General features: G+C 42.3%; 1 protein-coding gene across 1 annotated transcript in view; it reads right to left on the bottom strand.

The window, feature by feature from the left end:
• TJP2 (tight junction protein 2) overlaps positions 1–9,839 on the bottom strand; it is a 98,889-nt gene extending 89,050 nt beyond the window's left edge. Inside the window, exon 1 of the mRNA XM_061425496.1 lies at positions 9,719–9,839. The gene's annotated coding sequence lies outside the window, so the exon portion shown is untranslated. The remainder of the gene's footprint in view (positions 1–9,718) is intronic.
• Positions 9,840–12,474: the final 2,635 nt, after the last annotated feature.

Below are 12,474 nucleotides of genomic sequence, written 5' to 3'. Positions count from 1 at the left end.
CCAACAAGGACTTACTGTATAGCACATGGAACTCTGCTCAATGTTATGTAGCAGCCTGGATGGGAGGGGAGTTTGGAGGAGAATGGATACATGAATGGCTGAGTCCTTCTACTGTTCACCTGAAGCCGTCACAACATTGTTAATGAGCAGTCACAACATTGTTAATAAGCTATGCCACTCGAGTTCAGCCATGTTCAATTCTTTGCGACCCCACAGACTGTAGCCTGCCAAGTTCCTCTGTCCATGGGATTTTCCAGGCAAGAATACTGGAATGGGTTGCCATTTCCTCCTCCAGGGGACCTTCCCGATCTAGGGATCCAACCCACATCTTCTGCGGCTACTGCATTGGCAGGCACATCCTTTATCACTGAGCCACCAGGGTTATTAATACCATTGTTGTTAATCAGTTATACCCCAAAACAAAATTAAAATTTTAGAAAAAAGAAAAGAATTCTCTTCTTGCAAAATGTCTTTGGCTTACAAAAGGGTCAGATGTTATAATCCTCTTGGTATGTTGATTTGCATACATATTTGTGTATACATGTATGTTTGAGTTTCAGTTATTTTAAAATAAATGATGCTTGTTTATTTACACAAACCATACCACAGATCACACACACACACACAATAGTAAAATGTAATTAAAATGTCACAGTCCAGAGCAAACTACTGTTAAATAACTGGATGAACATCCTTCCAGGTACCTCCATGCATAGGTAAGCATGTAGATATCATATATAACATTATACATCTGGGGCTATACTAGACATGCCCTTTTTCTACCTGTTTTTTCTACAGAGGAATAGGCAATTTTTTCATGGCAATATAGTTCTATATCATCACTTTTCCGTGTGTGTGTTAGTCGCTCAGTCATGTCCGACTTTGCAACTCCATGGACTGTAGCCCACCAGTCTCCTCTGTCCATGAAATTCTTCAGGCAAGAATACTGGAGTGGGAAGCTGCATAATATTCCCATTTGTATGAATATACCATAATTTGCTGAATAAATACTTCAGAGTTCTTTTAAAAAATGGTATAGAGCAGAGATCCCTAACCTCCAGGCTGTGAATGGGTATTGGGCCACAACCTATTAGGAACCAGGCCACACAGTAGGACGTGAGTGACTGGACAGCTAGCAAAGCTTCGTTTGCTGCTCATCATCACTGGCATTACCACCTGACCCACCATCCCACCCCACCACCATGGTCCATGGAAAAATTTTCTTTCACAAAATTGGTCCCTGGCGCCAAAATGTTTGGGGACCACTGGTATAGAGGACAAGGTAAAAATCAGATGGATGAAATTCCTAAGATTTATTTTCCATAGATAATGAGAAAGCAAGTAGTTTGTAAGTTGTTGTTCTTTAGCTGCTAAGTCATGTCTGACTCTTTTGCAACCCCATGAACTCTAGACTGCCAGGTTCCTCTGTCCATGGGATTTCCCAGCCAAGAACACTGGAATGAGTTGCCATGTCCTTCTTTCTCCAGCGGATGTTCCCGACCCAGGGATCCAACCCAAGTCTCCTGCATTGAGGCAGATTCTTTACCACTGTGCCATCTGGGAAGTCCCATGGTTTGTAAGACTCAGGCACAATTCGTAAGATGTATATAGTATAGATAATATGTTAGTAAGATATGTTAAAAATAAAATAGAATAAATGAAGTGCTTTTGTGTTAAGTATAGATGAAAATAAAGAAACAAATAAGAATGTCACTTATGAATGGAAGAGTTCCAATGAAGGACAAAGTAAATCTTAAATATTAATATTTAATAAAGCCACAAGAAAAGCCCAATAAAATATTAATAAATGTACTAAATATCTAACTTACAATTTTATTTATATTATTAATAAATATTTCCTAATAAAATATTAATAATACATAATAAAGCCCAGTTCATGTTGCCTCTAGATTGACAGCTATGTCATCCCTAAATGGATCACCCATCGGTGACACCCATTATGTTCAATTCTGGCCACATGTATACTCTGCCCCCAAATGCAGGCAAATTACTATTGAGCTACAGATACTGGCCAAGTATACTTGGCCTGCATCCCTTCTGTGGGGCAAGCCTATGCTGGCTTCAGACACCTCCTATCTGCTAAGCTTCCTGTTCAACCTCACATCTGGTCTCTGTGACCACACCATCATTGGGGAAAGCTAACACCGCACAGAGACAGGACATGTGAAGACTGCAAGCACAGGATTCCAGAGTGTGGACCTTTCATCTTATTTATACCCTCACCTAATTATGTTAAAAGTGTTAGAATCCTTTCCCCTTGCATCTCAAAGCATGTTTCCAAGGGGAATAAATGGTGTGACTGGAACAACTGACTTTGTTCTCTGAGCCTTTCCATCTCATAATCTCTGGAAGAGTTTCCTTGGTGGTATACTTGGAGGCTAAGACTGCATCAAGTTATTTCCCACACTTCTAGAGTAATGGAGAGAAGCAAGCAGAGTGGGGGACCATCATGACTAAAATTACACACAAAGAAGGTACATCAAATTCTTTGCTAGTCTGGGCCATGAGGGTAAGGGTAACACAAAGTGCAATCTTTCGTTTAATTTCAGGAATGTATCGGGTTTTCAGCTTTTCTTGCCTCCAAAGTTATTATGTAAGTTTTTAAATAAATCAATCACAATTTATTTTCAAGGGATTCTGATATTTATATTTTATACACTAAATCACATAAGCAGTTTTAGCTATTCTTCCCAATGACATTTTATTTTTCACCTATCTTCTCTCTCCCTGATCTATTTCTAGCTCTCCTGGAACTATCCTCCACTTGCTAAAGTATTTTGATTCTTGTTCTAAATCTTGCCGTAAGTATCCTACTGAGCTAAAGCCAACAGAAGAGACAAATTTAACTTTAACATAGTATGAATCCTCTATCAAAGTGTGTTGCCAATTATTTTAGTTACCAGACTTAAGATCTGAACTAAAAATAATCATATATGTAATGATCTTGATTTCTTGACTATCAATAATTATATCACAAATATCCATGTCAAATATGAATAATTATAATCAATCATGTATCTTTTTCAAAAATCAATAATTTTTTTCAAATATCAATAAAATTAGGATTAGGTAGGGGAATTCCTATCTAGGGTGTTTTGTCTAACCTCACTGTACAATCAGATTACCTCTAAATAAATCAAAACTTTGGCTGAACTGAAACATGCTATCACCAACCACTCAACTAATGAAAATGTGAGGTATCAAAATCAGGACTCCAGTGATGACACCCTTCCCAACCAGAAACTAATTACATCATTTTTTTTTTTTTTTAAATTTTGGGCTGTGCTGAGTCTTCGTTGCAGCACACAGGCTCTAGTGTACACGGGCTCAGCTGCCCCCGCAGCATGTGGGACCTCAGTTCCTTGATCAGGGATTGAACTGGAGTCCCCTCCTTTGGAAGGCAGATTCTTAACCACTGGACCACTCAGGAAGTCCCTGCATTATTTTATTATAATAGGAATCATAAAATAAGCTGCCTCCAGTCTTCCCCACGCAGTCACAGTACCAGGGGTCCAGTACAGGTAGCACAGACACAATGTAACTGTTGATTGAAATCTCAACTGCATCTTCCAGCCAGGGAAGAGTCCTTATCCATGAAAATTTCCTGAGGCAGTGCTGTGCTTAGCCCTGTGCCTGTGTATCTAGCCCAGAGGGTACCTGAAACCAGTTACTGGATCCTGAGTGGCTGGAATATGAGGAGGAAGAAGTGCTGAAGAGAGAGGCAGGTGGAGGAGAGGAAAAAGGATGGTAAGTACAGAGATTCCTTTTAAGAAATGTGGCTGTGAAAAGCAAGAGAGGGGCAGGGCTCTAGGTTCACAGGCCCCTGGTATGTGACCTAGTATGTGTCTGACTCTTTGTGACCCCACGGACTGTAGCCCACCAGGCCCCTCTGTCCATGGGGTCTTCCAGGGAAGAATACTAGAGTAGGTTGCCATTTCCTTCTCTAAGGGATCTTCCAACACAGGGATCTAACCCACCTTTCCTACATTGACAGGCAGATTCTTTACTATTGCACCATTTGGGAATCCCTTTCACCAGCTCCTGGTGGTGGTGGTGGTGGTTTATTGGCTAAGTCATGTCTGATTCTTGCGACCTCATGGACTGTAGCCCATCAGGCCCCTCTGTCCTTGAGATCTTCCAGGCAAGAATACTAGGACTGTAGCCCACCAGGCTCCTCTGTCCATGCGATCTTCCAGGCAAGAATACTAGGACTGTAGCCCACCAGGCTCCTCTGTCCATGGGATCTTCCAGGCAAGAATACTAGGACTGTAGCCCACCAGGCTCCTCTGTCCATAGAATCTTCCAGGCAAGAATACCAGGACTGTAGCCCACCAGGCCCCTCTGTCCATGGCATCTTCCAGGAAAGAATACTAGAGTAGGCTGCCATTTCCTTCTTTAAGGTATCTTCCAACACAGGGATCTAACCCACATTTCCTGCACTGGCAGGCAGATTCTTTACTATTGCACTGTTTGGGAATCCCTTTCACCAGCTCCTGGTGGTGGTGGTGGTGGTGGTGGTGGTTTACTGGCTAAGTCATGTCTGATTCTTGCAACCCCATGGACTGTAGCCCTGCCAGGCTTCTCTGTCCATGGAATTCTCCAGGCAAGAATACTGGAGTGGGTTGGCATTTCCTTCTCCATCACAAGCTCCTAGTCATGTTTTGATTCTTAGGTTTTGGGTTCTCTAAAACATTCAGGAGTATAATTAAATTTGTTTTAGAACCTAGGTTGAATATTACTCATCTCTAATATATGCTATACTTAAAATATCCAGACATCTCAGATTTCCAGAGATAGGCAAATGGCTACCATTCCATCTTGTTGACTTCATGAGTAAAGCACGCACTCTAATTTTTGTTTGGAAAACATATTGGACTATAATTATAGCATTCAAAAGTGGGAACAAACACTTCTTATTTTTATTTTTCTTCCACTTCAATGGTACACAAATTTCTCATGATGAAATTTTGCTTAAATTGCTAAAGTGACAAAAATCTTTGTACATAGGTATTTGGGGCAATGCTCTTTCATTATATATACTTAAAGAAAAAAATATGGAATTATTGTGTGAGTACTGACAAAACTACTTGTCTAAAATCTCCACAGCTAGACAATTAAGTTGCTTGAATCCCTGAATGCTGAAACAATTCCAAGTAAAGGTACTTAAAATACAAGTGCAGAAATAACACATTGCTTAAAAATATTTAGGTTGGTTTGAGAAGGAAATTAAGACTAGGACATCTATACTCTGATAACCTGTGTATTTATACGTGGTGGTTCAGTCACCAAGCTGTATCTGACTCTTTGCAACGCCATGGACTGTAGCCCACCAGGCTCCTCTGTCCATACAATTTCCCAGGCAAGAATAGTGGAGTGTGTTCCCATTTCCTTCTCCAGGCAATCTTCCTGACCCAGGGATCAAACCCACATCTTCTGCATTGTAGGCGGATTCTTGACCACTGAGCCACCAGGGAAGCCCATATGTATAGGGATTTAATGTTTTAATAGCAATGAATTTTCAATTTCATATACGCCAGTGGTCCCCAATCTTTATGGCACCAGGGACCCGTTTTGCGGAAGACCATTTTTCCACAGACTGAGGGTGGGGGTGGGATGGGGAATGGTTTCAGGATGATTCAAGAGCATTATATTCATTGTGCATTTTATTACTATCATTAATATATATCAGCTCCACCTCAGATCATCAGCATTAGATCCTCGAGGGCAGGGATCCCTGATATAATCTGGTAATTTCCCACCACTCTCCTTAAACAGGCAGGATAGGAAACTGACATATAAAAATATCTGACCCAGAAACTGAAGAATTAGAAATAAACAGGCTATCGGCTTGGTATCCTGATCTCCACACCACTGCTCTTCCCAGTGAACCATGAGCAGACATAGCAGAAAAAAAAAGGAAAAGCCAGTAAACAAAGTGAAGCGCTGGAAGGAGCTCATGATGAACCAGATCTGGTTTCAACAAACCCGGTTCTGCTACTTCCCAGGTTTAACGTATGCCACTGCCACTATTCGGCTGTTTCTGACCCATCAAAATGGCAAGTTACACAGCTGGACCTAACGGTCGTGAGATTTAGGTAAACCCTCTAAGTTTCCATCTCTGCATCTGTAAAATGGTACAGTGAGTTGTATGGTGTCTCCCCAAATTTCACACGTTGAAGTCCCAGCTCTCCTTACCTCAGAATATGATCTTGTTTGGAATCAGGATCCTTACAGAGGCAATCAAGTTAAAGTGAGGTCTTTAGCGGGGGCCCTAATGCAGTGTGACTGCTACCTTAAAATGGGTAAATTTAGACAGAGACACACACAGCGGGAAGATGACCACCTTCTAGCTAAGGAGAGAGACCTGGAATAGATCCTTCCCTCTTAACTCTCAGAAGGAACCAATCCTGCCAACGCCTTGATTTCAGACTTCTAGCCTCCAAACTATCAGTTCAGTTCAGTCGCTCAGTCATGTAATACAAACTATGAGATGATACATTATTGTTTATACCACCCAGTCTGCGATAGGTCTTTATTTTTTTACTGCAGCCCTCGGAAACTAATACAAATTAAGATTATAGTGGGACCCATGTCTCATAGGTGGGTCTGAGAATTAAATGAAAAACAATGCAGCTAAATATTTAGTACAGTACCGAGTACACTGTAATAAGCTCCCAAATAAATATAAGGCTTTCATCTTTATTACTGTAAGTTGATACTTCATATCAGAATTACAATGGAACTCTCACCACAAACAACTTTTCTTCTCACAGTACAGCATCTCCAGGCCTCTGAGGTACAGCCTGTCCTCCCCACGTTTTTCTTCCCCTCTCTCCACACCTGGCCAACAACCTACCCTCCTCAGGAGCCTCCTCACACATAATCACTGCTCAGGCTTTCTGCTCTGCAGCCCTTTTCACACAGCAGTGTAATTACTGATCTCAAATTAGACTCCCAAGTCCCCCAGACAAGCCTTTACATTCCTCTTAGCTTTCCTCAGGCAGGGCCGTGTGAGCCTGTGAGGTGCTCATTACATGTTTGAGGAAAGAATCTCTTTACCACAGGCAGGGAAACTGGCCATACACTATCTACAAACAAGCCCAGACTCTAAGATACCTGTTAAAAGTACTGTCCAGGTTAGTGGTTCTCAAAGTGTGGTGGGGAAACCTGAAGTATCAGCCTGGATGGGAGCTTGCTAGCAATGCAAGTATCCTGAGCCTCACCCCAGGGACTGAAGCCGAAACTCTAGGGAGGGAACCCAGGAATCTGTGTTTTAACAAGCCCTCCAGGTGCCTGATGCAGCTAAAGTTTGTGAGCTACTGTTCTGTCTCCAATTCCAAGTGAAGAGGTTGGGCTGCTGGTTGTGAGCTCCCCAGAAATTCCTACAGAGGAGTCGTCCCAGGGGAGAGGGGACCACAGAGGGGTTCTCGGGGCACAGAAGCAAAAGTTTTTAATTTTCACTTTCAACTCACTTATCTATACCCATATTATGAGAAGAGCTGGTGACAACTCTAAACTGTTACTATCTAAATTACCTAGCAATGAGAATCCATGTCTAGGAAGTGAGGCTCTGTCCACACTCTGAGCATCCTTCCCGACAGCAAAGAGGCAAAGATGATTTTGCCGCATCAGAAAAGTGTACTCCAAAGCCCCTTAAAGTAGCAACAAACAAGTGCCAGGCAAATAGTGCTCTCCAAAGACTTTAAGATAGTAAAGCAGGGCAGCTGCAGGTAGAAGCTGATGATCAGAAACAGGTAAAGGGCCTTCTGGGCCCTCCTCCATCCATGCCAGACGTTGCTAATGGTTCACAAAATTCTTACTCAACAAACGTGGACAGTATCTGCATGCTAAGTTGCTTCAAGCACGTCCGACTCTTTGTGACCATATGGACATAGCCCAGCAGGCTCCTCTGTCCATGGGATTCTCCAGGCAAGAATACGGGAGTGGGTTGCTGTGCCCTCCTCCAGGGGATCTTCCCAACCCAGGGAATGAACCTGTGTCTCAAGTCTCCTGCATTAGCAGGCAGGTTCTTTACCACTAGCACCAGCTGGGACAGTATCTAGAAATCTTTAACTCCAGGCAGCCACTATCAATTGATCAGACCTGGCCCTTGCGAAAAACCCATTCCTATCCTAGTTTAGGAGTTAAATCCTCAAGTTCTGTAGCGTTAGTATGGAAAACAGCTGCTATTATAGGAATCTCACTGTACTTGGGAATCAGAGGCTGTACAATCTTGGGGAAACCATTTAAAATCTTTGAATCTCAATTTCCTTATTTGCAAAAGGGAGCTGGCAATAGCTCCTCCAGAATGGTCTGAGGATAAACAAGATGGATGAAAGCCCCTTGTCCCTGGCAAATAAAAAGCTCTTAATAAATGTCTGCTGGATTTGAAACTACAGCCATGTGGGGAAAACCGCATCACCCAAGCTTGCCTGCAGCTAATTCACCCAGAAACCCAGGTTTCAGTGTTTATCTGTGAAGGAGCTGTGGAGTCAGATGCTGGCTTGGGAAAACAAACTGATGTTGCAGCGTATGTGGTCACTAGTATAGGCAATCAGACCATGGAGACATTTATCAGGAAGAGCTTGTTTGAGTCCTTGTCCAAAGACAATGCCAGCGCCAGCTCCTCCTTTGCTGTATCCATACTGGACCTCTAAATCATTTGACTAAAGCAACAGATCCTACCCAGAAATCTACTTTCAGAAAAACCACTTCCAGGGTTGTGGCAAGCATCTGTCTTCTTATGTTTGGAATGTTTAAAAGCTCCATAGAGAACATCTCAGTAAACAAAACCCAGTCCTACCTAGCCTTGTTAGTTCAGTGGAAACTGAGGAATTCCCCACTCGAGTGTCCCCATTTGGACAACTAGATGCCAAGAAAGGCCTTGGTGGGTGACCGATGCTTGCTATATGTTAACTCATTCAGCTTCATGTTAAAAAGCCCTTTTTACAGATAAAGGATCTGGAGCTCACAGACATTAAGACGATCATGCAGTCAGAAGGCAGGAACACTAGGATTTGAAGAGCTAGCTGCCAGTCACACTCCACTAAATTCCAACACTGATATGAAGCTGGAATCCACCCCAGTAAGGTCCTCAAGTTTAAACAGACAGGAATTTTGAAAGAAACACATGAAAAAAAAATTCTAACCCCATTCTAGCAGCCATGGACTAGCCTATAACCAGGGGTTAAAGTGTAACTAAGAACAAATACATCCTAGCATCTGTCAAAATAGAATTTAATACCTTGTAAATCCCATTTAATTCGTACTTAAAACTGAATCAGTCAATAGATAATACTCAGCCCTTTTTCTAAAAGCCTGTACGTAATTAATCTTTAGAAGCCAGTGTGACTGATGTCTTTTTTATTTTCAGCAAAGCACTTTCCATTGTTATATAATTTTGCTATGTTGAAGATAATGGAAAAAATGTGACCTACCAGAATGACTTATAAACCCTACACATCAAAATACCTTGGTATGCATTTATTCTGAATAATGAGGGTTAGACCTAGACCATAAATGCAGGTAAGATCTTTCTCAGCTTTGGGAAACAGGCCATTACAATTCAATTTTCTTGGATATTATACAATTTCATTACCAGCAACATCGAATAGGGTGGCCTTGACTTGTAGGGTGTGAAATTATTTAATCAAACTAGGCCAGTAACTAAGCTGATGAGAGACCAAAAGGCAAGTACCGGGTAAAGCAGGCTGTCTGTTGGCACGTGTCTGTGTTTCCTGGAGCCCTTGTGCCAAGAGGTGCAGCTGGGATGCCAATCCCACTCACAAGGAGATGACAGCAAGGTAGTACTTCGCACCCTGAAAAAGACACTACTGTTAAAATTCAGCACGGTCATTCCCAGTTTGGCGAGATGTTTGAAACACACTGAAATTCACATTCTGTACAGTTTACCCACCTACATTATGGCTTTCAATATATTCACAGACTTGTGCAACCATGACCACAATCCATTTTAGGACATTTTCATTACTTCAAAATAGAAACCATTTAATCCTCCAATTCCCCCCTCCTCCTCCCAGCTGTAGACAACCACCAATCTAATTTTGTCTCTATAGAGTCACCCCTTCTAGAGATTTCATATAAATGAACTCATACATGATCTTTTGTGACTGGTTTCTTTCACTTGGTATAAAATTTTCCAGTTGCAGCCAGGGTGTAGCCTGTGTCAGAACCCACTCCATTGTATGGATATATCATAGTTTACTTATCCACTTTACAGCTGATGGACATTTGGGTTGGTTGTTTCCACTTTTTAGCTATTACGCTCAAATGTGTACATGGACCTAGCTTTCATTTCTCTCAGCTATATATCTAGGAGTGCAATTGCTGTCCTGTTCTTCAAAAAAGAAAAAAAAAAAAAAAAAAAGTAAAGAATTCACTTTTGGTGGGGGGAGGGGGTACTTTCCTGGCAGTCCAGAGGTGACACAGTGGTAAAGAATCTGCCCGCCAATGCAAGAGACACAGGAGATGTGGGTTTGATCTCTGAGTCGGGAAGATCCCCTGGAGTAGGAAATGGCACCCCACTCCAGTACTCTTGCCTGGAAAATCCCATGGACGGAGAAGCCTGGCAGGCTATAGTCCCTGGGGTCACGAAGAGTTGGACACGACTGAGCACACACACGTCATGTCATGTCTCTGGGGGCCCAGTGCTTAAGACTCTGCGCTCCCAATGCAGGAGGAGTGGGTCAACCCCTAATCAGGGAACTAACACCCCACATGCTGTAAGGTACAACCAAAATAAACAAACAAACAAAAAATTCATTTTTTAGGTTAAAAAAAAAAATACCCAGCAGGTGATAAAACATCTAGGGAAAACTTTTTTTAATTTTGGTAAAATACACTTAACTTAAATTCACCATTTTAAGGTATACAATAGAAAAAACATTTTCAACTAAAAGGGAATTACAATACTGGCTTGTCTCTATATTTATACATGTGGGTTTCCCCCAATCAGAAAAGATGGCAGATACTTTTTATTTTAACCCCTCATCCCAAGACAATCCAAGAAAATGCTTTCTGGACATTTTTATGCATCCTGCCTGTGCCTTTCAAACAGCACAAGAGGCAAGCTCCTTTCTGGGCGGGGCTGGAAACGCAGCAGCCTCATCTGGGGACACATTCAGTGGGAGGAGGAATGTGCTTCTCTCCAGTTTCGCACATACTCCTCTGTCTGCTAGACAAAGTGATATTGTGGCATCTGTGCAAAACACTCCCTACACAATGGAACAGAAATCAGAGAGTGTCCATTTCATTTGTGCAGGCAGGAGACCCATTTCCCTTCTCCAAGGACCAGCAGGAAATGTGGGCACAGGCTAATGCAGGGACATCTGGATATCCTACAAAGCGAGCAGCAGGATTAGAGCCCGGCCCATGTGCCGTTTCTGTTATTACTTCCCACAATTAATAAATGCCCAGCAAATCAAGACGGACTTGCTTATGCTTTGGGCCTTAGCATGAAATTTTCCTATGTGTATCGATACCAAAGAGAGTTTTGCCTCTTTCATTGAAATGGCTTGCTTTTGAATTAAGTCAGTTTTCTGCATTGTGACAACATCCTGGTTTTAACTATCTTTTATGATACTGCCTGAAGTTTCTGACATATATAGGAACCTCAAATAACAATCAGCCATTTCTGAAATACAAACTATTGACTAGTGGTAGTCGCTCAGTCACATCTGACTCTTTGCCACCTCATGGACTGTAGCCCGCCAGGCTCCTCTGTCCATGGAATTCTCCAGGCAAGAATACTGGAGTGGGGTGCCATTTCCTTCTCCAACACTGACTAGGGCTACCTTTAAATTAAGGAAAAGCTTGGAAGAAAACTAAATACACTTGGTATTCAATAGTATTGACAAATAAGTAAAATTTTTGTCAGGTAACATGAGTTAGTGCTGGAAAACCTCACAAAATTTTAAAAGGAAAATCCATAAGTGGCTCAGTAATCAGATGCCAACTCATGCCATACACCATGTGAGATCTTAGTTTCCCAACCAGGAATTGAATCAATGTCCCCTCCGTTGAGGGCATTGAGTCTTAACCACTGGACCACCAGGGCAGTCCCTGGACGTCAATTTTTTAAAGAGAAAAAAATTTTTTTCTCTACTTTGGCTATTTTTTAAATAATTTATTTTTATTGTTGGTTACACACGGTCTTGGTTGCTGCACACAGGCTTTCTCCAGTTGTGGCCAGTGGGGCTACTCTTTGTTGTGGCGCACGGGCTTCTCACTATGCTGGCTTCTCTTTTGCAGGGTCTGGGCACATGGGCTTCAGTAGTTGCAGCTTGCGGGCTCTAGAGCGTGAGCTCAGTAGTTGTGGCACACCAGGCTTTGTTGCTCTGCGACGTGTGAATCTTTCCAGACCAGGGATTGAACCTATGTCCCTTGTATTGGCAGGCAGATTCTTCTCCACTGTACCACCAGGGAAGTCCTAGG

Source organism: Bos javanicus, chromosome 8 (genome assembly GCF_032452875.1).
Source record: "Bos javanicus breed banteng chromosome 8, ARS-OSU_banteng_1.0, whole genome shotgun sequence".
NCBI classification, from domain to species: Eukaryota; Metazoa; Chordata; class Mammalia; order Artiodactyla; family Bovidae; genus Bos; species Bos javanicus.
The sequence above is the reverse complement of the archived record's forward strand: the minus strand, read 5'-3'. Positions and strand labels throughout refer to the sequence as shown.